Below are 17,484 nucleotides of genomic sequence, written 5' to 3'. Positions count from 1 at the left end.
TTTTCATTGCTCATTATTTTCAGAACTGTTTCAACTCTTGTTTATAACTCTCCTACAAGTGTCGCTAGAGAATGATCCAATTGTTATTTAAAGCGCGGTGGTTTTCATAAATCTTCGTTGTTGTACTTTTCAATTCTCTCGGCCGTGTTTAGGTTCGAATGTTTCTGGTTGGAAGGAAAAATAAGTCTCGTAGGTCAAGCTCGCATTGTAAATCGTCCGCGAACGGAAAAGTGGTCGCGCACCTTGGCGAACGTGATTTACCACCTTAATACGTTCGGACATAATTCGTTGCGCGGACAGTAACCAGGCAGTTACTAGTCGGTAACGGTTCATGCGAAACGAGCAAAGGGTTAAGCTATCCTGTGATAATCGTTGTTGAAGCGTGTACGCTTGATGCCGAGTGAAAAATCACGGCACACCACGAGAAGGCAAGAATGTACCACTGGGACGTTCGATGAGGTATGGCGAACAGTTTCCCGCCGACCGATGTAGCACCAGCTATGCCGCGAATTTCAAAAACCTGCAAACGCAGTGGCTGCTATTAAACGTCTTATCAAGTTGAAAGTACCGCGGCTTGCTTTAATATTCTTCCGTATCTGCCTCGATTCTACCAAGCATCAGTATCACGTATCGCGTTACACCGAAGTTGTTTCAGTTATTTATCGCGGTACCGATATACACGCGTACTCCTCTCTACTCGAACCTGTGTCTTTATTCTATCTTGTATATGGCACGTACTGCCGGCCGAACAATGTTACTTGTTTAAAAATGGATCCGCACAATTTTACGACGTTCGGAATACTTGAAAAGATAAAATGTTACTTCAGAAATCCAGCGTATGGTATATAGGTATATTGTTGCTTTCAAGATTTCAGTGCAACCAAGGGAACCATCTAACGATGGCGGTTACTGAATTCGATCAGCATATTTCTTTTTTTATGTGTGTTCACCGAATACTTGTAATACAATCGTTAACAATTACAAATGCTATCAGCCTTATCTATAACGTTCGGTACTTTTTCTTACGACTTATTAATTACCAAGTTCGCCATACCGCGATTAAATCGTATTTGGCAGCATCGTTTATTTAGGTATTTTTAATTTTGTGCCGCCTCCGAAAAGGTTGAAATGTATTTAGTATACTATTTAACGATTAAATGAAATAGTATTATTGTATACTTTTTAGCACATTTTATTAATGCAGCAAGAGGTTTTATTAATAATTGTCACGTAGTTGTATCAATGAAATATGAATTATTTTACACGAAGTCGGTTGTATTTTTTTTTTTATTATTATTTTATTATTTAAGAACTTAACTTGAACTTATAGGTATATTGTTGCTTTCAAGATTTCAATACAGAAATAAATTTGTAATGTCTACAAATTTGGAGAATTCTAATTATAATCGAGTGAATTTAACGATAGCACGTGCTATCTTTTTGTCTAATTATGAAAACGTAGCTCGAACTTATCTCGAATTTATCATGAAAATAATTCAAGAACCAAATCTCGATACACTGCGAATATCTACGAATGTTCGAGCATACATAAATATTCAGGCGAATACACGCGGTTTACCTGTCAAGATTCAGGGACAGGTGCGATGGCATCGGCAAAGGAGAAATAATCGGCGTGGAAAATCAACGAACTGGATAACCAGCACCGTCTCAGGTTTCAGGTTATAGTAATTAAAAGTCAACGATCGGTATTCAATCTGGCGAAAGTACATCCGTCTTTATGAAATACGCGATGCTCATTGTTGGCGATATTCCGGTCTTATCGTTCGCTTATCGCCATTATGAGTAATCACTGGTAAACGGAGAACCTCCGGTTAATGCGCGAATCATTAAGCAAATGCGTATAAATTATCGCGCACCATTTCGCAGAGTTATGAATGTTGCCGGAAATCATCAGTTACAACGTTTTCCCGTAATGCATTTTTAACGAAATCGAAACCATGCCAGTATATAATAACGTTCATGCGAAACGAGCAAATTCCGTCTTTTTCTTCGCCGCTATGTTTAGCAGTCTACACGCATCAATTTTAATGTCGGTAAGATAATTACACCCCATTCCTTCATTATTCTTCAACGCCAGATTACTAAAGTAATATGATATATTCTGAAAAGTGATATTACTTTCGAAAGAGAATATAGAACAAGGTTCCTTTTACCAGTCTTTATTTACGACCGTTCTTTCATCTTACACCCTCTCGTTAATATTGCCAATTTTCTATTAATATAAAGCATTATAATTATCATCTTTGCTTGTACATAGTAGAAGTCTAATCACTGAAAAGAATTGCAAATTTTTGTTTCAAAATACACTTCTCTACTGATTTTCATTATTGTTAGGTCTTGAAGTGAATTTTTCAATTACCGAATTCCACTCTTTTCTTTATTAAAGATAAAGAGATTTTTCTGCTAATGAACACTTTCACTGTTAATAACAGCGATTGTGCGAGCGGGAAAAGCGTGGGGTGGGTAACTACCCCGGTCGTGCGTTAGAACGTTGAAAAAATCCAACGCGAGTCGAAAGAATTCGATGAAAAAGTTCGTCCTCCCGGCAATAAATTTATTCAGGGACATAATTTATCATAATTTAAAGCTTCCGCCCTTCTGGCGTAATTATTCGAGCGAAACGTATCGTGTCGGAGCACGCGAGACACGCGTTAACTTCTGTGATACGCGACGTTCGCAATGAGCGCGGTATGTAATTCATGTTTATTTAGTTGTAGAAATCTGCTTTTCATTAAAAATTCGACGACCCACGGCTGTCACGGTACCGGTAAATGTTGAATAGGTTCGTATAAATGTGTAATAAACGGCACGCGATATGTGCAGTAAGTACACTGTCGTTCATAAGTATATTAGGATTCTTGTAATTTGGTTTTCATTGTTCTAATTTTGGAAGACATTCAGACTACAGAGACCTTATTCACTCTTTCGTTTTTTTTTTCTTTTTATATTCAATTTATCCAATTGGAAATATTTTAGTGCACAAGCAATCACTCACATAACACAGCTCAACATTTATGGACAATAGTGTACCTTCTGAATGGTGCGATAATTGTATGTCTGTATGACTATAAGTTTAAATCACAGTACTTACTGTACACGATATTTCCTTTGCTTCTATGTACTAGAAAGTTCAATTGGCCGATTCTGTGCAAGTTATTACGTTGTAACTAGGGAGGAATTTAATTGAAAAAGTACACCGTGAAAGATTGCGATCGGTATTGATTGTGAGATTGGATACATGGGTACTTGATAAGAAAATAATGAATGAATGAATTGGAGCAAATGTGAGTACAAGTAAAAGAGCTTTGAAAATTAATTGTCAGAGTAGATTATAAATTAAAAAGAATGCAATTTTAGGCCGGGAAAATAAAATGAAGTCCATTTTGGGTTTGAATTTCAATCTGTACACTTAGTTAACACATTGCTGACCGACAATTTTACGTCGTGGTTGAACACGACGAAGAAAAATTTTACAATATCCCATATTATCCTGGGTTTCGAAAATGAAAATAGTCAATGCAAGTGCAAACACGAGTTAACACGTGACTGGTTAGCAATGTGTTAAGTGGTTTTTCAGTATAACATTTACTGGGGTAAAGTGTACTCCATAGATATACGTACATGGACGAATAACGAACAGTTTGCTACTATGTAAGCACACCGGAAACCAGAGAGCCTTCATTACAGTGTCAGACTTGGAGTAATTTATAGAAAATTATATCGAGAGACGTTGATATTAAAAAGTTGCGCGTTGATTATGTCATCGTACAAGTTCGAATTTTATTTAATCGCAACTGTTTCATATTTTATCACATCATGCAACATTCATGTATGTAGTCTTATTAGCATTAATCTTTATCACGACAGGAACATGTTGAATTGCAAAAATTTAATCGACACGTTATCAAAAATAAATTAACTTGATTCCTGTAGGAATACTTACTCGTATGCTGTTTTAATTAGAGGGGAATATCTTTCTCGAAAATTAAATCAATTTTCAAAACGCAAATTTACAAATTCTGAGGATTAGGATGGCACGTTTAGTTCTCACGGTGACAAATGTCGTGCGAGGATATATCATAACCGATCTAATTGATAATCATTTTTTTCTCCATTAATATTTCACGGTGTTTAAGTTGAATGAGAAATACAATGAAAGGAAGCATTACGCATTCCAATGTCGACTTCCACTGGGTGTGATATTATGGCGTACGCTGTGAACTGGTTGCACTCGGCAGATAAGTATCCCATGAAATCCGTAGCGGATCGACGAAAAAGACGTTAATGTTGTCATTGAACCGGTTTTGCTCAGCTTCGATCGAATTCAAGTGAAAAAAATGTAATCGCATCGTAAATTGCAATGTTATAAATCGAATAACCGGATGAGCATAGAGGGAAGACGAAATGCAGATGTATTTTAATTTTCGCATCACGCAGCCCGACTATTTTTCTTCTAATAATGTAAATTATAAACATCTTGCAATCAAGCCTATCTGAAAACCGGTTATGAGTAAAATGTTACGTATTTTGCAGTCTTATGTTAATATTATTGCTCATTGGTATACGAGGTTCTGTCTGGACGATTGAAACAAGATAGCAACATTTGTGATATTGAAAACAACTTAATTTGTGATTTCTTTATGCAGCATAATTTTACAAACACTTCTGAAACCTGTACTTCATACTATTTATGTTATTCCTTTTTTTTATTGTAAAAATTTCATCTTCATAATTTTTCTAATTATTATAAGTAAAATTCTCGAGCTTCTTATTTTATCGCACCCTTATAACGCGGTTGCGAACAAATTCTTTGTCGGCATGGTACAACAAGCAGAAAAGGTTTTTAACAAGTGTTCAATGATCCTCGTAGACATCTGTACGCGTAACTTTTGTACCTTGGGCGCAAAAGCTACAACCTTTTGAGGATCGAACGATCGTGCATCTGCCATCGACATGCGGTTGCTTCAACGCTCGACAGATACTCTTTCTGTCGTTGAAGATGGCACCTAGTATTCCACTTGTTACTCCTTTTATTCGTTTCTTACATGTCACTTACTACATTAAAGTATCGGATGTCCATGCAAAACTTCTTGAGTTTCTTAAATAGCCATGACATCGGTGAAAACTCGCTATCGACGATGAATCCATTAATCATTTTCATCATTTACTAATCAAGATTAATTCGAAATTAACATGATATTAATTTATTAATACTCAAACGTTGTGTATACATAACATTTTATTGAGCTTTTTGTAATCATCAATTTTTATTCTTCTTTATCACCTATTTACTTTTATTTAATATAATAAAAATCACTATCTTCTAGATCTTCTGGATTTCTGGATAAAAAAAGGACGTTGATTGATTTTCATAATATTGTTCGAACGTATTTTATTACACAGTTCAGTTTTTTTAAATACAAGTATCCCAGGTTTTTCTTCGAATAACCCATTCTCATAAACAACGAGTTTTTCAATGATCTTATCTGAAGGTTTTCAAGTAGCTATAAGAAGATCCACTTCCCATGCGGAATATATACACTACCTTTTGAAATGTAAAGTAAAGGTACGTGGTTCACAGGAAGAAAAATACAATATATGTATTATAAGAAAACCGTAGTCATTAAGGCCCGTTTAACTTTTTCTTCTATCAATTTTCTCCGAGTTCCATCGACGAAGAAACACTAACCCCCTTGGATTTTTACCATTCTCTTCAGTAATTGCCCCCGACGGAAGATCTTCCATTTCAAATTCAACAAACCTAGAAAATAATCGAGGGTTTCTGTCTTTCAACGGGACGAAAAAGCATTTCAATGCGGTCTTGGTATCGTTTTCTATCGTGTGAAAAACGAGCACTAAGCAGAATATTACGTTACCGGTTTCTATCGATCGTATGAACGAAGAACGTATTATGTGTACACTATGTAACATTTCTTTGGTTATGCTCTGTCAATTTGATCAGGAAAGTTCGTATCTCGGTCAGGGGCGGATATAGAGAAAAGCAATAAAGAAAAGATTCATTATTTATAGTTTCAGGGGAATCATGCTCCAAACAAAGTTACGTTATATCAAAAATCACATGAAACGAGGGAAATAAATTTCTTTTAATGTAATTTTCTAATGAAATTTCAAGGTCGATTCCTCAGAACATTTTAGGCAAAAAAGTATGTTAATTAATTAGATATTTTAGTAATTATTTAGAAGTCGAGCTCTTCTCACCGATTTCGATATTTTAAATTGAAAAATAAAATATTTTCTAATTTGATAGATTTCAAGAATTTTTGATTTCTCTTTTTCTATCGCGTTCCAATACTTTTTCCTAAGAATGTCGGAAGAATTGTGGTTCCGCCCCTGGTCCCGGTAAGCAAGTCACACCATATAAGCTTTCTGCTATTCGTATTACATTACGGTGTCAAAGCGATGCGAAACGGCAACGATACATTACCAACGCGCGGCTACGGCGTGTTTCGTTTTTTGTCGCGCGCGACACACGCTGCCGTCGTTTATCACGCCGATCTTCATCCTCTCTGATGGACGCTGGCGATCGCTTGCAAATCACCGGGACGTGTCCGCAGTCGAGGTCGTTCGACTATCAGCGGAAGATCATCGGAAGACTAATCTTGAGTAATGGTAGGTTGAGTGAACGTGCACCAAGTTTATTGGACGATTGCCTTAAAAACTTGCCCGGGAAAAATCGTTTGACTGGTGCACGATAAAATATGAGAAAGTAGGGTTGCTTTCAATAATATATCAACTTTTCGATCGTTTGTATTAACCCTTACATTTTTCTTACTATTCATTGCTCGTGAAAAAGTCTTTTCGTTGAGGACACGACTGGAAGTAGGGTTTTCCAATCAGAAAAATATAGAGCTTAATGAAAAAAGGAATTTGGTAAATGTCTACAATTAGGAGACGAGAAATCAATTGAAAAGAAGTAAATTCTATGTATTTTTGCCCCCCGAATCCAAAACTGTTGATAAAAGTCGAATTCCTTTATTTTAACTTGAATTTTTCTTATAACTGTTTTATTCCAACACTTTTAAAAAATTTGGAAAAATTCAACAGGTTTAAGGGTAAAGATTGTAATAATAATGAAAATATATAAAGGAAAATACTTAATAATTAAAATTAAGGACTTAAGTTCATGCTATAGACGATTATAGTTTTGTAAGACATCCATTTTCTTTTTAGTGCTTTCTTAATCAGTATCGCATTAATTTATTGGAAAAACGTGAGGCGATAATTTATTGACCGAGTATGCGATGTGCGGCCAGTTTAGTGTGCAACAGAGGCGGCTTCGTACGTCAGGTGAACGTGGGGACAGAGACGTTTCAATTTAAAAGCGGCCCACTGAATAAACATTCGATCTAATGGCTTCGGTTGATCTATAAATCCCTCTTTCTTTGGCCCGATCCTCGATCCGGCGTGATTATATCGATACCTTTGAGCGCAAGACGTTTATCGCGTGAAAGGGTGCGCTTTTACGTCCACCGACCGTCGCGTCGAGTCGCGTCGGTTAACTTGCCTTTAATGCACTCGAAAGCCTTTCTGACATCGTTTCTTTCCGAACTTTCTTCTTCGCTTCGTTCTTGCAGAAGAATTCATCGCTTACGAAACTTCGATAAATCTCTTTAGGGAGAGGCAAGTAAATATGGCAGGTTTTGTGAAATAAATTTGATTCTTTTTTAAATTTAAATTCATTTATATGTAAATAATTTAGTTGGAAGTTTCGTAAGATATAAAATAAATGTTATTTTATGGTCAATATGACAGTCATTTTTAACAAATAATTAAGCTTCGTTTGTAATAATGCAAATCTGAGGATATCACTTGTTATCTAGAAATTTCGAACACTGATGAATCAGGGGCTTTCTTTATCAAAAGCAGTATATCATTGCTTGGCTAGCGTGTATCTCCGTAACAACGTAGCCGAGATTCTATTCAGCCGAGTCCTCATCCGGTCTGCATCGGTTTGCATCGCAAAATGGGCTGGTGATTCTGAATCCGTAGTAGGTTCGTTTGTAATCCTGATTGGCAATCTTCCAAACCTGGTTCACGATGTCCGCGAAATGGAGGGGAATGATAGCGAACAACTGGTTGCGTAAAGACTCAAGAATTGATTTATCTTGATTGTGTTTCCTTTCATGTATCGCTTTAACCTAGTAACCCTAGAAAGACGAAGTGCCTTCCAAATAATATCCTTACTAAACCTACCGTCGTAACTCATTATTAATTTTTCTTTTTAATTTTCTTCCCATGACGGGTTGCAGAAACACACGAGCAAGACAAGCCATCTGCAAACCGGTAATCTAATTATTTCACTTCTACATCATTTAACAGTTCGCTAATGGCTAATTACCCTTATCGGTTATTTTATTCATCAGAAATTACAGAAATTACACACGTTTGCTATCCGTTCTTTTTGCCCGGCTCATTAACGCTCCATCTAGTCCACTCGTCCGTAGAACGATTCGCGCGCAATGCTGATTCGATATGCTAATTTAGGACATAGCACATGCAACGTAATGCGCGAAAATTCTGTTTAGAATTATTCATTAGTCCGATCACGACGCTCACGGCTGATTCAATTAGCGAAGGCTACATCGTGATGGACATTTAGCGTCTTCGCACATCCTTCGCTGTGCTAACATTCTACACTGTTGAAAGAAATTATAAAATAACGATCTTTTGTTCAAATTATATTTTTATGATACGATATATTTGCCTCAGAAAATGAATTTTCTTTATCAAATATTTTCTCAGTATCCATAAAGAGGGTTCCACGAAAAGTTATTTACATTATTGTATAAATCGATTCGTGTAGAGAAAAATTTGCTGAATGTAGCTTTGAAGTACCTGTGATCGGTTGATAGTCAGTAAAATCGATTTGCGGTTGAATGTCTTCGCTGGGATTCGATACCTGTCATTACTCTCTATGTAAACATTCCAGACCCGTATTCGAAACTAAATTACCTTTATATTCCATGTGTTCGTCGAACGTCGATTTGTGTTTGTTTCTGAAACTTGGATAAAGAATACGACTGAAATTTGACGGGGTGCAGTTTTATTAAAATTTCAGGCTGTTTCCGAATGGTCCCACCAAAATTGAGAACTCAGGTTCGGTATATAATCTAAATTGACTGCAAGAAACCGATTAAAATTGGTTTCAGAGCTGGATGTCTTACCGTTTTCGAGATATCGTGGTAAGGTTGGGTTAAATTAAGTTAGGTTTTGTGTATGCGCAGTATTGAATAGCGCATGCGCAGTAATGAATAGCGCATACGTAGTCTCAAAATTCTACAAAAATTTTTACCACGATATCTCGAAAACGGTAAGACATCCAGCTCTGAAACTAATTTTAATCGATTTCTGGTAGTCAATTTAGGTTATATACGGAACCTGAGTTCTCAATTTCAAAACGTTTGAAAATCTAAATGATGCTAATATCTTCCAGTAAAATAGCTTCACGAATTCTCGCGCGCACAAAGGTATGATTTGCAAACGTTACGACCACTCGACGATCATTATCCAAAGATCATTGAGCAAAGCAGGCAAGGTCGACAGTTTCGAGAGATCGTTCGGGCACGACTCGAGCGGTTATTCAGAAGCCTCGCGGTGCTTGATAATCGGAATCTTTTACGATCACTACTATGTAAGCTAAGAATTTAATCGTTGGGCAGTTGGTAAGCGCGCTGCTCACGGCGCGACGTGGATACTGTCAACAATTTAGCGGGGCTTAACGAGCCGCGGTAATTAGCACTCTGTCTTGGCGGTAGGTAATGAAGTCGTTTCGTGGCGTTGAACGTGCACCCTCCGCTACATGTTTCATTTTTTCTTCCTTTCTTTTTTTTACTTTACTTATAACTAGTGTCACGATAACTCGCGACTGAAAGCTTTGTTAAAATTAGAATAGACGATATTAAAAAGTAGCGATCAAAAATGTAATCATCTTTTTCAGAAACGATGAAAAGGTTATTCCTTGGTAGCTGAACTATTAATTCCTAGCAAAGGAAGGTATTTAAGAAATGATTAACATAGGATCGGAAATGTCGGATGTAAATGTCGGTCGTCTGACGAAATGCAAAAGTGATCGCTGATGTATATCGCAATTAGGCGTAGGATTCTCGTAGCGTGTCGCGCGAAACCGATAATTATCGATCTCGTAGAGGTTGGAGGAACGGCCTCGTGCCACCACGGGAATCTCGTATGATATAACTCGTAATTCCCGTAAGAAGACGTTAATGCGACGAGGCGTAAGGATATTAACTCGATGCCCACGCGAACCGGAGGATTTTTTCCTTAGCTAGCGTGTTTCGCGCATTTCACCGACCTGTGCGTTTATGCACGCTGTGTTTTGTGCAGGCTTTCGTGTACGCTTTCACACGACAGTAAATCGCGACATTTAATGATCTATGATACTAAATATCATAACTTTGTTGTGACCCCTGTAATTGAACCATAGGTGTATCGATAATAATCAAAGGTAAATGAAAAATCTATCGCTAACGCTGGTAATAATTCGTTTATGGATAAAAAAGTAGAGCATCTCGTTTAAAGGATGAATAAACAAACAATTTGCAGCGCGTGGGCCAATAAAGAAAAGGAGAAACGATGGGATTCCTGGAGTTTCCACTTTGAGATTACGTGAAGCGTGACGGGATCGATTTTGCCAGGCTGTTCCCTCGTTCGTTTATCGACTTCTTCTGCGGCTGACCGCTGCGGGCAAGGGAAGTCGCTCTTTCGATCCAGTCGAGGATTCGAGAGGCCTGCTCCTCGACTGGTTTGATCGGCATCGATAAATTGGATCGCTCATTCATGTTTCGTCGTGCACATACCGCGAGCGGATTCGTCTCCTTCCGCTGGATTCCTTTCCCTTCCAGCGACACAGTTGCCTCTAATCACCGACAATCTCGTCAATCGATCCCGTCGATCCTTCGTGTCTCGCCGCGACCAACATAATTATTGCTTATCTGGAAGATAAGGAACGACGAATCCCAGATCGCACGATAAACGTACAGGCGGAGTTGTATCTCTCGATCGAGTTTGAAAAAAAAAAATTTCAATCGGAGCTCCTGAAATTCTTTATCGTTTTTATTTTTTAACATATCTTCAGGATATGGCCAAACCGTGGCAACTATAACAAAATGCCACTAAAATGATAGTTGGTAACGAGGTTTTAATTTTATTATTATGGTAAGGTAAATTTTTTTTTTCAAAACGATTGTAAAGAAATTTAGCTGAAACTTATCTGTGATAAGGTCACAGATGTTGGATCGTTAACTTTCTACCGGTGTTTTGATCCTCTTATTACAAAATGTGTATTCTTTAACGCAACAGATAATCTCGCGATAATAACTCTTTTTATACGGCAATAAAGTTTGATCAGTGATCCGTGAGAGAAAAAGATTTCCAAACCGGTAGTCTCCTTCATCCCGACTAGGATACTTTAATCTTTCGAGATAACAATCGGATTTCCATCAACGGTATCGTGGCTCGATTCGCGCGAAAGACGGTTCGATTGATGATAGGAATACTCGATATAGAAGGATTGCCACGGTGAGAGTGATCAGACAGCGATAGATAGCAGTAAAAGCGATTACTCTTCGGATCGAAACCACCGAGGAGAAAAAGTTCGATGAAGGATAAGGAAAAATAGGAAATCAAATTGAACGACAATTGAAGAAGAATGTACCGAGCGAAAGAAAGTTTTCACTGACTGTGAAAATACGAGAAAACACGATGGATATGTAAATCATGTTTCATTTAATATTTTCCAATATATTTAAAATAAATACAGTTTTCTTTTTGAGCTGAATAAATTCGCCTCTCAAGAAGTTACACATCTTACAAACAATTTCATTTGTAATTTGTTATCTCACCAAGTCTCTTGTATTCGTAACAGTATAGATGGCAATGATAACGTCTTACAATCAGACTGACGGGGCAAATCGATTACCGTAAAATCCACACTGTCGAAATGAAGCAACGAAGCAGAGAACATGAAATCTGGAATGAAGTATTGCATTAAGTAGCAGAAAAAAATGAAGAAACAAGAGTTGGTCGGAAGTAGTTGCAAATAATGGCGAATAGGTACAACCAGGCAGAGAGTAAGATGAAGAAGGAAGATGAAGAAAAAGAACAGAAAGGAAGCTGAGGTAGAAGTCAATGTTGAGGTGAAGCAGAGAAGAAGAAGAAGAAGAAGAAGAAGAAGAAGAAGATCGCGTAGGCTCGATCTCGAGGTGAATGCACGATTATGTGATCACTCGAGGATGCACTGATTCTTTTTATTCTTCTTACAAAACTAGTTTACACCGAGAGTAGAGAAGAAGTAGGAGGTAAGTTGTGGCTAAGGCGCGAGAAAGAAGCGGCGAAAGAAAGAGCATGGCGTCTCAGTGAAGAAAGAGAGGGAAAAAAATCTCTGTGTCGACAGCCGATCTGATTGGATTTATCAGAGGTAAATGCGTTCGGTCGAGTACGTGTAAGCCTTTTTTCACCTTCCAAGATTAAATCGAAAGCCCTCCGGCCCTCTGTCGCTGCTGAACACGGATAGCATCTTTCTAAAAGGATTAGGAAGGCATGGATTAGCGATGTTAAACCTATGACGTTCGGGAGAAACTTAATTACGAATCATCAAACGTCTTATACAATTTAACGACATAAAAACACTTAAATTAAGCATTTGCAAAAGTAACCGCGCAAGCCTACAGATAAACAATTTACATCGTTGCTGATAAAATAAATAATTTTCATCAAGATTTTGCGGTGTTCTGTTCTGATTATATGTATCTTCAAGTTATTATCGAAAATTCTTATTTAACCTTCGTTGCTTAAAATACTACCCCCATTGATTAGTACGATACCTGTTAGTAGTCTGGATTGCGAAGTGAACAATACCGTATCTAAAATCAGCGTGTATATTTCAAGCGATATCGTGGTTCCTTGAAAGGTTGAAGAGCGAACAACCTATTTCTGAATAAAGACACACCTTTTAGCGGTACAGTATTATAGATTGAGATCGATGCAATTATTCCCGTAATTAAAGACAATTATCGTTATTGGCGGATCGTTGCAGATCTTCGAGGGGGGCCAAGAATGCGCAGCAAGCGAATCGAGATCACGGAGATATAGATATCTTCATCGTTATAGAGAAAATCTTTTTCAACCTTGTTCGATTGAAAATATAACAGAAAATACTAGTCACTTTTACTATAATTTTTTCAATGCAATATTTCATACCTATATTTCTATTGAAAAAATAAATAAATATCGATGGTCCGTTTATAATGAACTCTAATTATTATAGGTAAGAAAACCAAAGATTTAGCATATTTTGTATATTACTGTACACTTATCTCATTAGCTCTCATATGAGAAACGTTTGAAATACAAGCAAAATTATCACTGGTTAGGTAATAAAATTTCTGTCAACATAAATTAATAAGACTAATTAATTATTTCTGGTCCACGGATGGACTCGATTGAACCGTTTCTTGAAGATCGAAACAGCGGTATCATTTAATATCTTTTCTTTCCAATATGCTGGCCCGACTTCAACACCGGCCGGCTCACAATCTCGAGGTAGATTATAGCCGAATGATTTCACCGCGGTAGTCGGAGCAACTAAGCTCGTCGAGTTTCTACGCAATAACAGCGTTATCTATGGCGAACGATCGAACTGTAGCCGAACTGTAGCCACCTTAGACGTTTCAAAATACTATTTTACCTCGGGTGTCGGCCAACCCGTTTACCATACTTCATCCATAAATATTAGCGCCCCGGTGTATCCTCGTTTCGCGATCGGTGAAAAAACATTTCTTGCATAATTCCTCAGTACCGGACAGATCCACTTCCATCCGTACCGGCTTCTCAGCATCCTATTCGTCTATCGTTTTCTCTTTTCCCCGTCGCATATCGAGCTCTCCGCAGCAGCATGGATCCTGGCATACGGCCTGGAATATTTATGGTATTACTTGGCGAAGCTTGAATAGCAAAGCCGCGGTATGTCCTACAAGATATCGGAGAGTTTGCTTCTTGGGTGGCTTCTCGGCTCCCCAGGGGGTGCCTTGATCCTTTTTCTCTCCTTGCCTCCCTCTACTCCAGCAATCTTTAACGTGTGTGCTAGCTTCCATCTCTCTCGCCTCGATCTCTCCACCTTCTCCTGTCCATCTTGCTTTCTCTCTTTCCATCCAGATACCGTAACGTATTCTAATGGAATTACCTGCCTATTACCACATTCTACGCTATTCCGCAAAAAGATAGTACACTTAGTTAACCTTCCTCTTCTCCGATCTATATGATCCTCTTTATATTCACGTAGTTTATACACCTCGTGGAATTAGATTCTTTTCTTTTAATTAGGTTTATTTTCGTTCATAAATTTCTTTTCCATTTAATTCACATTTTTTGTAAGCATTTATATATTTGAATGGCAATTTCAACAGGCAGTTAAACGGTTCGCCATAATCCATTCAATTAACGTTTCAATGACTGGTATGACTGTCAAATCGTAAATGCAATTTGACGTTAATGAGTTTCGACGAGAAGTAACGTAATAAAAAAGGAAAGAAGTAGGCTAGGTTTTTTGACGAAAACCATGAGTGAACAAAATCGAACGATTACATAGCTCTATTTATCGAGCACGTGAACGCAATCATTTTTTCGTGAACCGGCTCGTAGAAAAAGCGTTCGCCTTTTCTTACCACCGTGTTACTTTATTCGTCGATTTCACGCGACGGAAATTACTTACTCGAATGTGGCTGGATTTTATCGCGTTTCACCTATTCTCACCACGGTTCGAGCGTAAAATCGCTATTTAGTTCCAGCTTTACTACTAGTAAAGTCATCATACGTGTTGAAAGCTATTCCTGGAAAAGCTATCCTTGCCAGTTTCTTCAGGGATAGCGTTTCAAAAGAATAGTTACGCTACCACCGTTTTTAATAGTTTCGCACTTTGATCTCGTTCAACACTTTGACTGCCACGCTGAAACCATTGAAAATTCCATCAGGTATTACTTCTGTCTTCACAAATCTTATGTACATTATCTTTAAAATATTTCATTATATTTTTATCCACAATTTCAAGTACATATCTGATACAAGTATTTCCAATTAAGTAAGTCAAAGAATTTCTAATAGCATGAGTGATGGATTCCTATTGAAATTCAAGCATCACCCATATATGAGTGACGTGGCGTTCAAAGTGTTAATATATTGAAACAACCAAACTAACCGAAATCACAGATGTCAAATGTTGTTGTCAACGAGCAAATGGCTAATTTTAATATAGGCAATTTATTAAAGAAATCGGTAGGATAGTGTGGATTTATAGCGGAGGAAGAGAATCGCATGTCATCGCGGGGTTCAAGGAGACATGAATGCACGGTAGGAAAAGCGAGATATTTATCGGCAACCGAGCAGTGTTGAGGTCCTGTCGAGTCGTTCAATTTACAACAATTACAAAGCACAATGTAACAGCGAGCGCACGTTCACCAGACCCGTTCCATCGGATATTACCCCTTTCATTATGGTAAGAGAACTTTAATCATTGAGATTTCTAAGAGTCTCAGCGACACACGCTTTCTATCCATACCTCTGGTCAGTTTAACGAAGGAAAAACATTTATCAGGTATTATGGTTCAGGTCATTATTATATTTCATTTTAATAAGAATTTAATTAACATCTTCGATAGGAGAAATTGGAAGAAAAATAAGAATCCTGTGTCTTTTACATTTTCTTTATTCAAATCAACCTTGAAAACCATTGGCCATTCGTAGATGCGAGGGCAACTCACCCTCTGATCAGTCTACATCCCTCGAAGGGTAAATCTCACCCTGCCACTATCGCCATCTACCAACAGCATCGAACATCCCCTTATAACGAGGGAACTTTGATCCGCCTTTCGGATTTCCAACCGATTAAACATTTCTCGTTGCCACGCCCTGATGTAACGTTCCTCAAGTTCGAACGAAAAGATGAAGCTTCCGGTCTGGAACAACGGAATGCTACCGAAAACACGTTTCTCTCTAGCTCCTTGTTTCGCAATCGGCTAACGATTAAACAACCTTCCTCGGTTATTCGGATCACCCTATGAATGGAGATGAAATAGCTCGCGATACGTTCACGATGGTATTACACGGTCGCTTGTGCACCCGACAGGTACATATCGATGGAGATAAGACCATTGGTTTCCGAGTGGTGCGTTGTTGCCTCACCAGGACTCTAGCCGAGATAAATAAGGAGTGGGCCCAGCATGAGACCCAACGATCGTGGCCTGGTTTGCCGCCAAGGATTAGGTCGTCTCATAATCGTTACCTGACTGACCGCTGCCTCGTCGTGTCGCGATTAGGCAACGCCAATTATCGATCGTTGTCGCTTGCCGCGATTAATCGAATCGACGCGGCAACGATCGTGACGGGCCGGAAACTTTCCTTATTGTTATTATTATATACATAAAAGCGAAATCCACTGACTCACTCAGCATGAAATCGATGAAATTATAACTTGAAATTTGGAAGGTAGGTTCATTGTATGACGTAGACATCCGGTAAGAACGGATTTTTGGATATTCAACCCCCAAGGATCAAAACCGGCCACCGCGCTATTGCAGACGTTCTTGACGACTGTGTCTCTTTCTGTTATTAGGAATTTTTTATTCTTCTCTATTTATTTAATCAGTTTCTTATGCGGTAGATGAATAATTTTGAATGCGATGCGATATTCAACAACATTTCTTCTTTGTTTTGTTTCCTTGGTCTTTTGTTACGAATTAGGCTCAGTTTTATTCAATTACATAGTATGGTTTCAATTATTAGGCTTCTTACGCGGCAGAAGAACACCTTTGAATGCGATATTCAAAAATATTTCTTCGTTTCGTTTTCTTGGTACTTTTGTTACAAATTAGATTCAGTTTTTTTAATTACATAGTACAGTTTATTTTAAGGAGTATCGAATAGAAAACTTTTATTAAATCACAAAATAAAGAAGCCGACTGTCATTTAAGATTTTTTTCTTTAAATTCATCGATGTAGAAAAAGTATAATCTACTATTATTTTATCGATTCAGAAAAAGTATAATCTACTATTATGGGTACGCCAATTCCAACAAACCTTCGGGTTCCGACCCCGATCCTACCCATATGGGCTTTGATGACTGGGCTGGGGAATAACAAAAGGCTCTCATAATGTGTTTCTATGCGGACGAAGTCGCGGGCATCAGCTAGAAGTTTTATAAATTCAGAGGATCCGACTAGAGTTTGAAAACAGTGGCTTAAATTTATTAAATTCAATCAACTACCAGATTAATTAATGTTTTTATCAACGTCCATCGCTATTCTAAATTTGCTACGTTTATACCGCTGGTTCCATAATTTATGAAATTTTTCAGCGTTTACAACGGTTATTTTTTAGAGCCAGCGCGCTTTATAAGTTCATTTACCTATGTACTTATAAAGGAGCGCACGAAT

At 37.8% G+C, this 17,484-nt stretch overlaps 1 protein-coding gene across 2 annotated transcripts in view; it reads left to right on the top strand.

The window, feature by feature from the left end:
• The window catches only part of LOC114872494 (protein cortex-like), a 98,529-nt gene that overhangs the window by 59,895 nt on the left and 21,150 nt on the right, over window positions 1-17,484 (top strand). The window lies entirely within an intron of this gene.

Source organism: Osmia bicornis, chromosome 3 (assembly GCF_907164935.1).
Source record: "Osmia bicornis bicornis chromosome 3, iOsmBic2.1, whole genome shotgun sequence".
Classification (NCBI taxonomy): domain Eukaryota; kingdom Metazoa; phylum Arthropoda; class Insecta; order Hymenoptera; family Megachilidae; genus Osmia; species Osmia bicornis.
This window is presented reverse-complemented; position numbering and strand designations above follow the sequence as displayed.